General features: G+C 40.0%; 1 long non-coding RNA gene across 2 annotated transcripts in view; it reads right to left on the bottom strand.

Annotated features, from left to right (window-relative positions):
* LOC138065656 (uncharacterized) overlaps positions 1-14,932 on the bottom strand; it is a 1,053,146-nt gene that overhangs the window by 323,059 nt on the left and 715,155 nt on the right. The window lies entirely within an intron of this gene.

The following is a 14,932-nucleotide window of genomic DNA, read 5'->3' as shown; positions in this document are numbered from 1 at the left end:
TATAAGTGCTTCCATAAGCAACCCAGTGGTGAAGCTGAAAATATAGGTCAATTTTTTCACTGAAAAGTGAATCAAATTTCTTTCTGATGATATTGGAAAGAGTGATGGGGAAAAGCTCTACTGCATACCTTGGTAAACTTTGTATAGACTTCTACACCTTGATCAGCATTAATAACCAACAGCGTGAAATCACCCACTTCTGTGTATAGCAGCTCATGCAGCTAATGCTCATCCAGCTAATGCTTCATTACAGGTTGGGGCTTAGCAGTGCCAGGAACCACAAACCACTCTCAATTACTTCTGTGTACTCCAGACTCTCTCATCTCTACAGCAGTGTGACCAGGCAGGAATATGAGGACAGCATTTAGCCCCATGAGTCTATCTCATGGGGGAATTACATAAATAAATAAATATCTCTGAGAACATGGATTAAAAGAATCCTAAATAAGGTGTTATAAATCCCTCACTTTCCCATGTGGTTTCAGCAGCTTTCATCTCTTGTACACATAGTCTGAATAACTTAATCAAAATAACATTCCTATAAGTCCACTATGTTTCTGGACATGAAATCATTATCTAGGGTTTAGAGTGATTTACAGAGGGCAGCAGAACACATTCAAGATTTCATTAATTTCTCTTTTAATAGTACTATCTTGCCAAGCAACTTAGCATATTGTCCAGGTCAGCACTGTTTTACACCTTGCAGCCTCTTAGTCCTTAGATAGTCCCGTAGGAACAAATGGACATTTGAAAACTTCGCTATTCCTCAAAATGGGGAAGGGTTAAACCATCAGAATTAGTGACGCGTGTGTTGTAGAGAGATTTTGCAGTAGAGTCTGTCTTTTAGAACATTTGTTTTGCTAGAGCAGGGTGCTGTTCTCCTATTCCTGCCGCTCACTGATAGTGTGATGTTTGGCAAGGGCCATGACATCACCATACCAGTGTACTTCAGCTTCTTCCTTTGTAAAAAGAGTACAAGGCAATCTCCCTGGTATGCTCTGTGCCTTTCTTTGAGGTCTTCTGATGAAAGGTGCTAAAGTAAGCACGATGTATTATTCATATTTTAATTCTCTCTGGCATACTGGTTTCAGGAAACTTTACTTCATTTAAGAGCATTGGGAAATCCACATCAAAGAAATGCAGAGTTAGGCAGAGTGAATGCACTCAGCAGCGGAGAGGGCCATACTTGACACAATTCTGAAAAGCAAATAAGAACTGAGCACGGAAAGCTCCGTTATCTCCTTATGGCCAAAAAAGCAAAAAGAAAGACCCAATAAAACACTATTTTATCTATAGATTTTGGGGCAAGCTTGTACAGCTCAGTGGAGAATTCCACCAGGCTCTAGAATTCTGCAGGACGGTCCAAAATATTTATGGAGGAAATTTAATTAAGAAAGTGAATCTCCTGGACAAAATCAAAAGTAATTAAGAGACCATGAGTTCTTTGGCATTTTAAGCCTGACTTTTTAGGGGGGGTTGATTTTTAGAGATGCTGTTCTCTTTCAACCTTCAAAATGTCTTCAGCTGTACACCCAAAACTGACTACTCTAAAGTCCCTCATCATTTCTGACATAGTGATACACATTAGCAGCACAAGAATTTCTATAGAACTCTTCTTTGTTCATTCAGTAGGACTTTAGGAATACTTAATTAACCATTTTTGAACACAAATTAAAAAAAAAATCTGCTTTTTTTTTTTTTTTTGCTTTTTCCTCATTTTTCTCCAACACTTTAAAAACCGTTCTCACACCTGCATATAAAATGAAATACCCTAAAGCAGTTTTACTCTGAACTACGGGCGTAAAAGTAGAATTTCACTGGGGAGCACCGGAACGTTCCCAAAAAACTTTATAGCATAATTTCCAATAATGAAACTTGCGGCTTAAACTTGGGATTCTGTAAACAAAGGCAGTATATGTGCGCTGAGGGAAGACAATTCATAGTAATTTTGTCAGCAAAATTGTTGCAGTAAAGGCCTAAGCAACACTTCATCTACCTGTCACTTGTCTTGAAAGGGCAGATTACTTTTTCCTCAATCTTGGCACATCTAATTAAGGTAGACTTACAAGCCAGGCAGGTGTAAAGTGCAAGCCAGCACTTGTTCACATTAGCAATTATCAATGGAAAAAATACATAAGTGCTGAGGTTTGGCACAACAGTTACCCTGGCAACCGTTAGCGCTCAGAGCCTCAGCACAGACTAACATGACAGTTTGACATCTTTTCCCATAAAAAAAGATGATTGCATTCTCTTTCTCCCTCTGTTTTTCCCTTCCGCTGTTCCTGTGCTGCTTTTCCAAAGCTCTCTGCAGTGACTCTGTCTTCTTTAACTCCAGTTGCCAGCCTACTGGGGTGTAGGGCACCAGTGTGAACTTTCCCGGTTTTACCAGCCGTTAGTCCATCTGCGATGACGATAAAGTGTGTTTGCTAACTGGCAAACCTGGCCAAACCTAAGGAGAAGGAGGAGGGAAGGGGGAAGAGGCTGCTGTGGGTTGACCTAAGGCAACCAGAGACCGGCTGGTCAAGACAAGTTCACTCAGTGTTACCCTTTTGCTTTTTAACATTCATATTCTGGAATATCCATGAAGTCATCCAACTCATTTACGGCATCTTGCCTGGAGATGCTGCCACCCCGGGCTTGGGCCCTTGCAAGCCGTTCTCCCCTTGCTTACTAATTTTTCAAAAAGGAAGAGAAAGTGAACCACAAAGAGATTGCATACACGTCATGTGCAGGGAACAAAACTCATCCTTATTGCCACTAAGGGACTCAATCCAAGCAAGCTCTGAAGAAAGTAAAGCTTCAAAATGTGTCTGATCACCCAGACCCTGGAAACAGAAGAGCTTGAAGAGGCTCAGGATCTTCTACGGGTTAGGATTTAATTTATGTCCCTTTTGTATGCACAGTCATTCATAGTTCATTGTTTTCTTTCAGGCTTCTTAACCTTTTTATATCTTTCCATGTCAAAAAGTTACCTTGCAATCTTATTTCTAGAGATCTGTATCTCGTATGTATCTTCAGTTTTCATGCCTTTTTCTTCCCTCTTTCTTTCTTACTGTCCTGTTCTTCAGCTCAGACTGTTCTCACTCACTGCCAGTCATCTCCAAATGGAGAAGAGTGAAGAGCAGGGGATGGCTGTCTTCTTCCATGGGTGGAAGAAGAAAAGGGTTGGGAACCTAGTATGTAAGAAAAGGTTTCCTAATTAAATGGAGCTGATACTCCAGTCCTTACTCTTAAATCCTAGATAAACATAACACGTGCTCTGAAAGATTCTCTGAAAATCAAAGCAATCATCTCCCACTATTTACAAGAACATTCTACATTTGCACATTATTGCATACGCTTAACCCTCAGACCTCGCAGATTTTGCAAGAGTAGATTTGTGTGGTCGTATAACATTGACGTGAAAACTCAAGATGCAGAGCCAAATCTTACTGCCTTTATTCCTGCGATCTGTTCCCCTGGGCAAACAGAATCCACGGTACAACTTTAATTCTGGCAGCAGGATGAAGGCATAATAAATAAAAGTAATAAACATTTAACAGCATTAAATAATCTTTCACAGCTAGTCAATCTGACAATTCTTTGCTAGCATTAAATTTACTGGAATCTTTCTAGCCACGAACAAGAAACAAAGTCATCCTTCCTCTGGAACATACAGTTGCATTGATTGGGAAAGTGAACCCATAAACATTATTATTACTTTCAGATCCTGGGACTAACAGAAAATTATTCCCTCCCCCACTGTTCTATGGACTGCATTGCAATCTTTTCCACGACAACATAATTTAATTTAAAAATCATGATGCTATAAGTACTTGAGAAGCAGTTAAAGCCATTCAGTCAGAGAAAGGTCATGTTAACATAAATATTGAAAAGAATGATAATTAGGCAAGGAAAACAGCAAAACACATTAAAGTGAAATGAGGCAATTTTTAAATGTTAACATCTCAATTCAGAAATGTTTACACTACATTTAATAGTTCCATTTTCAATGAGTGTTTCAATAGAAAAAAATCATGAAGAAAATTATGAAAGAATTGCAACAAAGAATGGCATTGTATACATTTTATCATCTTGAGAGAAAATAGATTGTCTGAACTATGTTAAATACAACAGAATTATAATAGTCTAAGCTTGACTTACTGCAGAATGCAGCAAAATATGCTTATTAACAGGAAAGTACTTAATTTTTTGGTGATGCTCCAACACGTAAGATTCTGAATATTTGAAGAAACTGTGAAATATTTAATAGCGTCTATGAACTATCAAACCCTTAGTGGCATGTACAGATAAAGATTAGAATATCATGATAATGTTTCTGATTACAAAGCCTGAAATACTCTGTAAAGTGGCTTCTCTCATAGTATTATTTTCCATATATTCCTGACTTTACTGAGAAATGAAACTTTTAAAATACCCAAACAGGTTAAGCTTCTGGCTGTTTCAGAGTGAGTTCCAACTTACAGTATATGTTTTCTAAATTTGATTTCAGGGATAGTTTTACCCTAATAGAAAATTACTACAGGAAACTTTAAAAAATTATCAAAATGTTCCTGAGTTTTACAAATGTTCGGCTGTTTTTTTGTTTTTTTTTCCCTCCTATCTAGTGCTGTTCCCAGTTGAATATGTTATTTTAATGAATTTTTAAAGTGAAAAGTTAAAATTCCCTCCCAGGAAAAGATGAATCATTTCCCAGTTAGGTTTCTGTAATCCACCTAGATCCCACAACCTGGGTGAGCGTTCCACTGCCTGAGGATTAATACAACTGTAGCATGATCAACTCAGGATCACTATAATTCCAGTAACCAAGGCTAAAAAAGTAAAATGATAGAGAGAGGCACAGAGCAATCTAGAAAGGGGCTCATAACTTTTCCTTTTTGCTTTCCCCTTGATGTATTAGTCACACTGCAAAGGCACACAATTTAACCAGCACATTTACCAGGTCAAGGAAATGTTGCTAATTTTGTTTATTTTCCCAACGGAGCCAAAGCAAAAGAGGAACTGGTAACAGAGTAGTCAGATGTTGGGAAGAAGCGATCAGGACATTGTGAGATGGAACAAAGCTAACAAAGAATTCTTTCTTTAATTACAACTTCCTACACGCTTCTTTAAAATGCAAATTAATCTACTTAAGTGAATTTTCTTAAAAAAGAAAGGGTTGCCATGTGAGACCGTCCTTATTTTCAGACACCTGCGGGAATCAAAATTTAAATGAGAATAGCAACAGAGATTTCAGAGAGCTTAGACTTTTCAGTATATATAAAATATCTTGACGCAAAGGTAAATTTTCCTGTCTCTGATTTTCATTCTCAGGGACAAGGGTGTCCTGCCCTCATGCAATGTATCTTCCAACGATGTAACGCCAGAAGACATTAGAGTGGGCAGTGCAACAGAAGCAATGCCCAAGCGAGTCCACTTACCAGTAACATTTTTTACCATTTACCTCCCTGAGCTCTTACAATAGAATTTTGAATGAGAAAAGAACAAACAGAAAGGGCAGGAAATTATATGAAACCCTTGTTGAGCAACAGCAGCAGGAGCGATAAAAGCCATACCAAGATTAGGGTTATGCTTTTCTGCTGCTTGGTACAAATATGCCACTTATGCAGCCTTCATCGTAATATTATTTTTGGGTCATTTTTCAGGCTATCTCAAGTGAGAAGTGCTGTCAATTCCGTGAATAGCTTATCAGCTTATACGCAAAAGCAGATTTTCGATTTGGGGGCAGGCACATTAACGATACAATATCTACTAAAAACACCCAGCCCAAAATCTCCCAGAGTTACCAGAACTGAAAGATAGAATATGGAAAGATTGTTCCTGGGAAAAATTGAAAAAAATCGAAAAATTGAAATAGAAAATAGAAAACAGTGTAAAAAGGGCACACCAAGAGATCGTTCCTTGATAGCTTAAAGAAAGGATGCATAAAAAATTCCTGAGAAATGTTTTGGGTGTTTCTGCAAACCTCTCTCAGACAGAGAGAGACCCGCAGCCTCCCAGGCAATCTAGTCCCGTGTCTTACTTTTGTGTCCTCTCTAAAGTTTCACCCAGACCTATCGTGATGCCGTTTATACCCCTGCTTGTTACTCTGCTCACTGAGGACAAAGGGAACAGTTTTATTCCTTTGCTCTTTGAATGTCTCTTTTACATATTTGCAGACGATTATCCTGTCTGCCTTCAGTCTTCTCTTCCCTAGACTAAACAGTCTCAGTCCTTTCAGGGATTAAACTGATTTCATAATGTCTGATTACCATTTCTGGAACTTGAACAAACTACACAGAAGTGTAAGGATGCCAGGTTGACCAAACACAGTCTTTAAAATATAAATATGCTTTACGCGTTAGGATTTGTTGATTCTTGCAGAGGAAGTTCCTGTTGACTAATATCAATAAAAAGAGCAACAGTCATATTGCAGGAACTGACACGAGTAACGCTGGTCAGCGGTTTACCATATCTAACTGATGAGTCAGTTTTTATTACTTACCAAGGTCAGGACTGGCTCAAAGGCTTCTGATTACCACTATACGTGGGAACTGCAAAATTAAGGACTATGCTAGAGCTGAATAAAACCGCACAAGAGGCTTCCCTTCGTATATTCACCTATCTCTAGAAAATCTGGCGCAACAACCGTCGTTAAAACTCTTGAAGAAAAGATTTTGTCTATGGCGTATTACTCCCTCAAAGAACTGGGGCTGGAGTGAGGATACGGACCCTAAAAATGTTAATTGTTATGCTTATTTTAAAATGTGGATTTGGTGTCTGCACAAGCCAATTGAAGTGGAGGAGCAGTCCCTTTTCAAGGGGGTTGCCTATGCATGCAGCAACTTCAGTCTGTGGAAACGTACCGAGTCAGCTGCCGATGACTGCCAAAATGGGCTGGATGCTGTTTTACTGTTACCTTTTCGAGCAGGAGCTTGAAATTAGGAGAATTATAGCAAAACTGTCATTGAGGTGAGATTGACTGCCTGGAATTTGCAACGCAAACCTATTCTTATCCCTTATGCAGGTGAAAGATAAGTGAAAAAAACAAAATTAACTACCATAAGAGTTCTCTCTCAGCTGCAGCTTCATCTTATTTATTGTTGATATTTATATATATATATAAATATGTGTTAAAATTTAAATGATTTGTTAGGTGTGCGTCAAGCTAACCCATGTAAATGCATGCTTTATTGCAGCTGCTGCAGCTTTTAATATTATTTATTATTATTATCTTAGCACCCAGACACAGGTATCAAGCTTTAGGGCCCCTCTGCCCAAGTAAGTGAGACAAGGACGGTTCCTGCCCCAGACGGCCCCCAACTTAGGATTCTGAAAGGATGAACCGTGTGGCTAGACAGACGTTAAGAGAAAAGTGGGGTGACAAGGTGACGTAAAAGTCGATATGTTTGCTTGAAGAAGCAATCTTTGGAGCAGAGATAGGCATGCAGGCAGGGTGCTTTCTCTTCCTCTGCTTCTTTGTATTTTGTGTCACATCTGCCCGCTGCTTTGTGGATGCAGATAAAGCCTCATCCTGTGACAGGTTCTTCCAGGGCTCGTCACTGCATCTGCATGGTGCCAGCGACGGAAGTAGGGCAAATTACTCCAAATAGTGACAACCTCTGGGTTTACCTAGCGCCACGGGGGAATCCTTTGCACAGCCATAGGAAAATATTGATACAAATACCTTAGATTAAAATTACCAGCATTCGTCTTGGGCTGCAAGCAACTATTCCCAAAATGAAAAAATGTAGTATCAGCAAAGGGCTACAAAGCCTCTACAGCTGAAAGAAAAAAAAAAGAATAAATAAATAAAAATAAGATGTCTAGCTGGTTAACAAATGCAGACTGGAAAAGCAAGCACTGTAGCTGAAACCGCTCACAGAAAATGCCCGTCATCTCCTCCATTTTTTCACACTGTGGAAGTTCTAGCCTGACTTCCTCCATTTGCCCTGACAGAAAAAGAGATGATTTGTTAGGTATTCTCAACCTCCTTGAGTCTTTGTTGGTTAAATCGAGCACCCCAGTTTCCAATATCTTTCACATAAATGTGCGTTCCTTGTTTTAAAGTCTCTTACGTAAAGTCTAGTTTCAGGACAGAACTTTTGGGTGGTGGTCAATGTTTTATTCAAAGGGATTCTGCATATGTCCACCTATATTTTGAAGTCCTCTGCTATCCCAGTAAGACATCTACTCTCTCAAGATCCAGGGTCAGCTGAAGTGGTTTCAAAAACAGCTGATGGACAGAAAGATAAGAGAAGCAGTAAGTGATTTTCTCAAGAGATGGGCTCCCAACTTTATAATTTAATCCACTTCCTCGCCCCCTTCACCTCTCCCCAGCACCCAGAGAGTGTTCTGATTCAGCAAAGTAATAAAACATATACTGCAGTGCCACTTAATTACATACATTGCATGCTAACTTTTAGGATCCATTATTAAGGTCATTTATGCAATGAAAGGAAAGGCAACAAAAAACAGCAGGCCAGTGAGATCTAACTGGGGAGCAATTCAATCTTAAAAATATAGTCTGTGATCCTGAAGGGGAGTACAGGCACCTGGCTGAATAGCACAAACTATGGATGCAACCAATGTATTTTTTTACTCCAGAGAAAATACTTGACTAACGTACTCTACTGAAATGGTCTGCTGCAAAGAGGTTGTTTAGACTTTCTGTCCTGACGATCGTGCTACCTGTAGAAGCCAAAAGTACAGATTGCCAAGATGTGCATCTTGTTAACATGCAGATGTATAGAAGTATGCACATTTGCAGATCTACAGAGCTGAAGTAGTTAAAATGATACACTCCATATTACTATTTCATTTTGTTTAATGTTGTTCTGGAAACTTTGGGTGAAATACAGCGGTAGATGCTGATACCCAAAGTGCCTAAGCATCCATATACTCTCTGGAGTGTGAGGTAATACACTCAACAGAGTTGATATTCATCTCTTTTTAGAGTAGAGTCCAAACTGAGTCAGCATAGTACCCTAGATACCTAGTTGCTCAATTTAGTTGCCATGACTTAGGCATCTTGAGCCCTTTGAGATGCCCTAGTCTATCTTACTTGACCTCAGGTAGCCACTCCAGAAAGGTGTAGATCTCCTACATGCCCTCCCATATACATTGGATATCAGAAATGGTGCTTATTCAGGTGCAATTCAGGTGTTTAGGCACCTGAGTTGCAACTTATCAATTGTACCGACTCTCCCCTGACTGAAATGGTACCTTAAACAGCTATCACCCAGGTACGTAATTGTCTACGGTATAGACGCACGAAGGACACCTGAAAGTAGTTGGCTAAATCTGAAGCTGAATGCCACATGGAGTGAGAAACAGAAACCGCTTTAGTTTACTATTGGAAAACAGCCTGTACTGGAATGAAATGGAGCAACTCCTTACCGGTGCACCAAAGTAGGCGATAAGAGAAATTAAAAATACGTCAGTGCAATGTAAAAGTCAGATAGACTTTGTTTATATCCATGAATGACATTACCAAGGCACTTTAATCTTTAAATGTCATGAGGTGCTTAAAATTAAGGTAGAGACTAAACCACCATGACCATTCCAGAAACATCAGCTGAAGCTAAATGAAAATAATACTATAGATCAATGAAACACAAATTCTAGCCTGCTGCTTAGAGAAATATTTGCTTAGTCTGATCATGCTACGTCCCTGAAAATAATTCATTGGAGCAGAAGATGACAAATTTGCTTTTTAGGATAAAGATTGGATTCAAATCCCCGAACTATAAGCCATCATAAAAGCTTTGCCACCAGCTCTAGGTTCTCTAAAGACACCTTTCTAGTGCAGTTAAGCCTCTCTAAGGATTGTTCTCTTTTCAGCTATAAAGCTGAATTGTCCTGGACAACAGAGAGATTGTAGGCAACCAGCCTGCTACCTGATATTTGGAGTGTGTCAAGATGAATCTGGCCTGAAATTGGAGACCTGGATTCAATTTTCTGCTCTGACTTAAAGCAAGAAAGTTAAGGCTGGATGTCCGTTTCAATGGATGTCGAGTGTGCTAGCACCTTTGAAGATTTAGCTGTCTGCTCCTTTGTGCTGCAGTTCTTTGTCTGTCCAGCATGGAAAATCTGTCATATAAACCTGCCTTTACCTCACAATGATGTTGTACTGGATAAATATAAAAACATTGTTAAATATGTAGTGATCAAGATAATGGTGGCTACCTAGGCACATTAGCCAGATGGCGTTATGAATTACTATGGAAATTAATCTAAACAGCAAAAGAATTTATATTCTTATTTGCAATGTTATTTGGCTTCTGCCAGCTGTGTCATGATGCAGAGACATGGCATAGCTCTTCATTCTCATTACCTTGGGTCTTCTTGTGCGCTCTATTCTCCTAACTGCAAAACCTTGGTAACATCTGTGGATTCACAGCCCACTTACACTCCCATGTATGGTCAATCAGTTGAAACTCTGCTGTCAATTTACTACTTTCCTCTTGCTTTAAGTCTCTGTCGTCTGCCATTTTTGAAGAGTTTGGGGGAGACTGGAAGGGGAGGAATGATGCCTCTACTAAGAGCAGGCCCATAGCCATGTTTCAGATCTGTATTATCTTGTAACTTTAAGATGGGAATTGCACTATCTGCTCTCTTTAGTCTTGCATGTCCTTAGTGAGCCTTCAGAAATCTCTGCTGAAGGGCTTTCCTACTTTCTTTGCTACTTTCCTTAGCATTACAGAGTCTAATTCATTTCAGACCTGACACTTTGCCAGTTTTTAATAGTTCTAATTACCTTGCTATCTTATCTTGTGCAAGAGGAGATCTTTCTAACATCTTCATTTCCCTCCAGAAAAGCCTGCCTTTCTCTCAGATGCGTTACCATATCTTCTCCATCCTTTGTGAGTACTGATAAGTAGTGTAGGCCCTGAGCAATATCAAGCTAACTTTTTATTTATGCCCTTCAGAGGTGAATAGGGCAGAATAGCGTTTCACAGTATCTTTGACTACATCCATCTCATGCAGTTGCCACTCTTCCATTTTCCATCTGGGAAATCTGAGAATATCCATAGCGTTCTACTACACATATATATACTGATTCACCTTATTAGATAGTCCATACTGGACCAAGACAGAAACGAGGCATGCAAGATGCAACAACCAAGATCTAGATCTTCTCCTCTACCATTATTACAAGTTTAGAAATCAGTCAACACAAACATACCAGAAACTGGTACACAAGTCTGTACATTTTTGACCCTCCTAAGATGCCCCATTCCCAAAATGCTTGAAAGCATACACATTCTAGAGGTACCAAATTTTCTCCCTGACCTGATTAGCGCTTCAAACTGTTATAAATCACTGTCATTCAGGTAGTTTCTGGAGTTATATCTCTGTGAATGGCTTCAACAGAAAGACAACAATCCTGCATAGAGCCAAAAAATGGCCTCTGCTGCTGCTGGAGTAGGTGGGAGTTGAGTGTAATATTGAGGTAGCCGTTGCAGTATCTTGACTACGATTATCTAAGGACACAAGGGTGGCAAATCTCATGGGATGTTTTGTTAGTTCAGCAGATACTTTTAGAAAAACCAAAAAGCAAGCTCTCAAACACATACACCCTCTTTAGGTCTGATACAGAAGCAGCTAACTCTCAGATAAGTACAGGTAAAGACAATTAATTAATTAATAATTAATAATTAAATATAATTATTTCAATCTGTTAAATAAGTTGAAGGAAAGAAGGTATTACTGCCTTTTAGAAAGTGCTGAGGCCAGGATGGAAAAGGATAATAGTGACTAGTGATGAAAAGAAAATCAGGAATCATATGGAATAGATAAGTGGATGATGACTTCTGACTATTTCTTCTAACAGGGGAACCAGAGTGGGATCAATGAAATAAAGAGACCTCAGGCTTAAAAATGAACGAAAGGAAGAACTTCCTCATGCAGCATGCAGTTACACTTTGAGACTCTCTCCTACAAAATGTTATGGCAGGGGGGCAGGTAAAAAGCATAAGTCAGTTGAGAAATGAACTAGAGAAATTTGTGTAGCTCTCACATATCAGAGTTTGCAGGCAACCTCTGGCTTGGGAAGTTTCTAGGTGTTGGCAGTCAGAAGCTGGGAAGGTAATAGTACCTCTGTGCATGCCCTGGTTCTCATATTCCTCTTTAGGTGACTGCTTCTGCCTACTGCTAGAGACAGGATTTGGGGTTGAAGAGCCCTCTGGTCTGGCGCAGTATGGTGGTTCTATGTCCTGTTAACGCAGCAGTGCAAATAGTTCAGATTTCCCACCATTGCTCTCCAGAGTGCGCTTTGCGCACGTGAAACGCTGTGATTTGATGTGCACACTCATTTTACTTGTGCCGTACAGCAGTACTGGCAAGCTCTCGCACAGCCAAGGGGGCTTCAATACCCTGCTCTGCAGCGGAAAAGTCAATTGGTGCCGTTATTCACTTTGCTTTCCTCTTCTTGGGCTTCTAGTGCCTACTTCTGTCAGTTCACTTCAGTGTGTATTTAATAGACATATCTTAAAAGTTAGCTTGAGAAGATGCATGACCCCCTCAGAGAGAAATTCTCCGTAGGTGGTCTGCCGTGTTGCAAAATGCAATTAGCCGAACATCTCCGCTCTGTGAAATCAGCATACCCCCAGCTGTAGGGGCACATCAGCAGCTAAGCAAAGGAAAAAAGTGTGTCTCTTCCCAAGGGGCAGGCAAGGTAGAAACATGACAGAAAGATGAGGATATAAACCAGGGAGGAGGGGGGAAAAAAAAAAGATTTAAAGTTTCCTGACTGTAAAAGATAACGACTTTACTGATAGTAAGAAGGCAAGGCTCAATGATTTTGCATCAAACCATGCACAAAGCCGGCTTTTCTCCCTCCCTGTTTGCTGCTGCTGCCTCTGCCTCCTAGACTGGCTGCAGCTGAAGGGCTGAAGCTTGTCTTGGTCACTCCTGGTGGCCGATGTTACTGAAGCTCCTTCAAGTCCTTCTACTAACGAGGCAAGGGCTCTTCCTAAATGGAGTCTGTTTCTGAGGCTTGTTTTACCTTCTTCTAATTAGCATTTTGCAGTCTGGAAATTTTGAATAATACTTTCCACTATACTTTTTGCTAATGGAGCAGTGAATAATCAGAATTTACTTCTGTTTTTGAAAGTAATTAATAAACAAAGAGAAGATACTTTTTAACTACTAAATCAATAGATTTGTAGAACATTTTCTTCCCAGTACCAAAAAAGGAAACGTGACTTAATGCAATGCTAATTCTTAGGAGGAAAAAAAAAGCCTATTTAGTCACTGTTGTATTAATGTTACATGCACAGAAGAGAATGTAACGCCGGGAGCACCTTCTGGAACCTTTCCTGGAAAAGAATAGGCACTGCAGCAATGCAGGGCTGCCTTTATTTTTTAGAGGATATTGTAAGAAACATATCAGCACATGAAACATGCTTGGTAACTGGGTAATCGATTGGCTTTAGTGGTAAATTCAGAATAAGCCATATTACATCTACTGCTGTCTCAATGGAAATAGAAGTTGAAGCAAGGCTAAACCACCAAGAAACATATTTTCAGAGAAATGGAGCCATTGTAGGTGAAGTGGAAGGCAGGGGCTTTGCAGCAGAGAATTTCGGGCACGGGAAGCGCAAGTGTGAGGATAGTTCGGGAAGAAAGGAGATAATAGCATCAAATTTTAGATATCCAGGGATCAGATTCTGATGGTGCGGCACACCAGAAAGAGGATTTGAAATGAGAGAAGATGTGCTTGTTTGGAAAAGCTGCCACCATAGCACTGAGAGGTGTTAAAGGGCAAGAGGGAGAGAATATAATCTAAAGCTGGGATCTCCAAGTAATAACAGGAGGCAGTCATGTCCAGTAAACAATTAGGGGACAGGACTGGAGATAAACTAAAAGTGTTTACAAGCCATATGATCTGGAAAATAGGAAGATAAACTGGATTACAAAGAAAAAATAAAACAATTAATTGAGTGCAGAAGAAAGATAAGTGTTAAATGCCATTAAACGCCACAAATAGCAGTAAGAGTGTGTTAGGTATTTGACGATTTTTTTTTTTTCCTTGAAATACACTGTATACTGTGAGAGTGATTCATTCGCTCAGGTAATCAACAATGTTCCTGGGCAGAATGACTAACAGTCTGATCTAAATTAGCTATCGAAATATGAAAAAGGGACAAGACACCATGCAGACAGGTCAAGAAAACTCTGCAGTCGGTATGTACTGGTGACACCATGGCTGGCAGGCTGTTGGACTGTGAGGTAGGGGAAGGACCAGCTTTTCATCTCATGTGAGTGTAGAGGGGAAGAGCAAAGCAAGAGCTCTGCAATTTGGATTTTTGTTTTTGGAAGACTCCGTTCTGAAACCTTCTTGAATTCCAACGTGGGGACACGGACAATAAACACAAGATGTGGGGTGGGTAGGAATGTTTCGTTTTGAAAAGTGACATACTGCTCCACTGTGGAATCCAACCCATCGTCATTGCATAGTAAAGTACAACGTGGGGAAGTGAAAACGGTATTTTGAAGCACAAAAGGTCTAAAAGCATGCCAACGTAGTCAAGCTGAAACCTTTGGCACTCAGCAGTGTACCTCTGTCTCTCAGTGCCATTCTTGCCCCTTGGCCCAAACCTCCCAGGGCTTAACTCAGAGGAAAACATCAAAGGCATCAGAGTTTCCTCCTGAACAGCCCTTAGTGGCTTCCTGTTGCTATCAGTGTCTCCCAACCCCACTCCGAGGCACCCAACCTTCACACCGTAAGGAATCAAGGCAATAATCAAAGGTTTTCACTTCCCAAATGTCTTGATCCTTTTGTGACTTAGCCCCAGATAGCTTCACGTTTCTGTTCACCTTCCTGTAAAAAGGACATTTCACAATCTACCTGTAAAACATCTGGGAGGGGAAAAGACTGTTGTGCTTGCACAGTCTTCTGAGGTTAGCTGAAATAATTGTAGGAGAATGTTATGTACATATCACAATA

The sequence above is a fragment of the Struthio camelus genome, chromosome 1, assembly GCF_040807025.1.
Source record: "Struthio camelus isolate bStrCam1 chromosome 1, bStrCam1.hap1, whole genome shotgun sequence".
NCBI classification, from domain to species: Eukaryota; Metazoa; Chordata; class Aves; order Struthioniformes; family Struthionidae; genus Struthio; species Struthio camelus.
Note: the sequence above shows the minus strand (reverse complement) of the source record. Positions and strands in the feature narration are given on the sequence as shown.